This window comes from Mastomys coucha, unplaced genomic scaffold, assembly GCF_008632895.1.
Source record: "Mastomys coucha isolate ucsf_1 unplaced genomic scaffold, UCSF_Mcou_1 pScaffold12, whole genome shotgun sequence".
Taxonomy (NCBI): Eukaryota; Metazoa; Chordata; class Mammalia; order Rodentia; family Muridae; genus Mastomys; species Mastomys coucha.
Window position 1 is genome coordinate 92,385,828 of NW_022196894.1, and position 2,649 is coordinate 92,388,476.

Sequence of the window (2,649 nt, forward strand, 5' to 3'; positions counted from 1 at the left end):
CAAATGAGAGAACATGTTGTCAAGATGAAACTTCACTGAAAAAAAAGGGGGGGGGGTGTCTTAAAGACACTAACTGTGCAGCTAGGTAGAAAAAGCCAAAGATGAAAAGGAAACTTAATAATTTTCGTAAGAGCTGGGCAGTGGTGGTGCAGGCCTTTAATCCCAGCACTTGGGAGGCAGAGGCAAGTGGATTTCTGAGTTCGAGGCCAGCCTGGTCTACAGAGTGAGTACCAGGACAGCCAGGGCTACACAGAGAAATCCTGTCTCAGAAAAAAAAAAATCGCAATGATAATTAAGAGGTTATCGAAAAGCTGCTTGAACCAGCTTTCTGTAGCAGTTGATTACAGGGCTGTGAACTACGCAGCAAAGAGGAGATCTCTTGGTGGTGATGCGGAACTGTGCATCTCCATGGTTACCTGTAACTCTCCCAAGGCACCGGAAGTCAGGACAGCTGAGGATGTGTGGTCTCTGTTTTCTCTGAAAATATGATGGAGGGCCATTTAACAGGACACAGCAGCGGACTTTACAGCCTGTAAGTGTCTATAATCAGATCACCACCTTTCTGTATGCCAGGCCACTGTCAGAGCTGCTCACCGTCTTCATGAATTACAGGAAGTGGTTGTGAATCTCTTAGAATGACACAGACCGACCTAGAATTTGAACCAGGCTCATTTCATTTTCATTCTTTTCATTCTTGTCAGAGTTGCTTGGTGTAAAGAGAGTTTTAAAAATGAGTTTGAGTTTGTCGTGTGTGTGAGTTGTGTCTGCCCCTTGGGTGTGAAGAAGCAGCGTTCTCCAGAAGTTTTCCTATCAAGAAAGTCTAAGTAAATTTCTAAGAAAAAATGGCCTCTTTTTTTTTTTAAGATTTATTTATTTATTGTATGTGTATGAGTACAATACAATAAATGTGTACTCATACACTGTAGCTGTACAGATGGCCGTGAGCCATCATGTGGCTGCTGGGAATTGAACTCAGGGCCTCTGCTTGCTCCGGCCCGGCTAGCTACCGCTCCAGAGCAGCTGTCTTCAGACGCAGCAGACGAGGGCGTCCGATCTCATTACAGGTGGTTGTGAGCCACCATGTGGTTGCTGGGATCCGAACTCAGGACCTTCAGAAGAGCAGTCGGTGTTCTTACCCACTGAGCCATCTCACCAGCCCCCAAGAATCTCACCAGCCCCCAAGAATGGCCTCTTACAAACCACACTTTGTAACTTCCATGGATCTATTTCGTGATTCTGAAAATTATCATGGAAGACCCAGTGTCCCTTTCTTGAACAATTAAAGCATAAAGTGTGTACTAAATAAATAAGTAACTGCATTGGCAATACTTGGTTTAACAGGTAGGAATATATGATGGGGGATACAAGTTTGTGTGCACAACATTCTGAGTGGTGCACACACCTGTAACCTCAGCACTTGGGGAGTTGAGGCAAGAGGATCATCAAGACAAGGTTTATAAAGTGTGACTGTCTGAAAAGCAAACCAACCAACCAACCATCAAACAAAAAAGGTGGCTCTCTAAGTCCAAGGCCGCCTGGTTTACAGAGCGAGTTTCAGGATACCCAGGGCTGCACAGAGAAACAGAAAATGTTAATTGAGATGAAACCTAAAACTGGGGCTGCCTTCCCAGGAGCTCCCTTTGGCAGCAGATTGGGAGAACATTTGAAAAACATATATTGATTACCTTTCTAAAAGTCTTTCCTAAGGATAAAATCAGAGCTAAGGACAGAGATTTTAATATAAAAATGTTTTATGATATTTATAAAAATCTCAGCTTAGATATAATAATAAGGACTTTAGGAAACAAGTTACAATGTATCAATATAGAAACCAGTTATATTAACCATATTGTTAAATGATCACTATGCAGTGTCACATAAAGTTATATTCATCATATGGCATTGCACTTTGTTTACACACATAGACGTGTACCTCCAACTAAAAAGTAGTTATTTTAGGGTAACTTTAGTATTGTTATTTGCTATAACTTAAAATATCTATTTGATATTTCAAAAGTAAGTGATATTAACAAATGACCATGTAATCACATTAAAATTCAATCATATTCTATGTTCATTATGTGTATATATATATTTAAAATTCTATAATTATAAAATAACCTTTGCCTCTTACAGACTTCCAGTCGAGTTTTTTCTCCTTTCCACAGTCAGGCTGTCCACAGACCATCTTGATGGATTTTGCTGTTATCTTTCAATCATCTTAGCTGTTCTGTCCATGTCATTGTCGTGACTGGTAAGTACCACTAATCCTGTGCCGACAAGATGTCTGATAAGGAAGAGCAGGAGGTGAGGAGGGCAAGTTTGGGGATTTCACTTCAAGGAAGCCATCCTCTTTGAAGGGCTGGATATTTGATCTCATTCCCTTTGCCTTCAGAACTTTAATCCTCAAACAGGTGTGCTGAGGAGCAGGGGAGGAGTCTGGGAGCAGGGCTCTGTCAAATTTGTTTTGGGGCCACTTCTTAACTGCAACTGACAGCAAAGCACATCTCTAAGAATCTAAGTGCGTGAAAGTAGACTGTCCTGTGGTACTCCAGCAGAGGACAGGCACAGCTAGGCTAGCTCTCTGCATTCATTTAGATGAACGAATGAGTGGGGAAAGAATCCAAAATAAAACAGATTAAAGGCCGG

General features: G+C 41.6%; 1 long non-coding RNA gene across 1 annotated transcript in view; it reads left to right on the forward strand.

Moving 5' to 3' along the window:
* The first annotated feature begins 425 nt into the window (after positions 1 to 425).
* LOC116086624 overlaps positions 426 to 2,649 on the forward strand; it is a 4,460-nt gene continuing 2,236 nt past the window's right edge. Inside the window, exons 1-2 of the long non-coding RNA XR_004117013.1 lie at positions 426 to 532; positions 2,137 to 2,254. This is a non-coding gene — a long non-coding RNA (uncharacterized LOC116086624). The remainder of the gene's footprint in view (positions 533 to 2,136; positions 2,255 to 2,649) is intronic.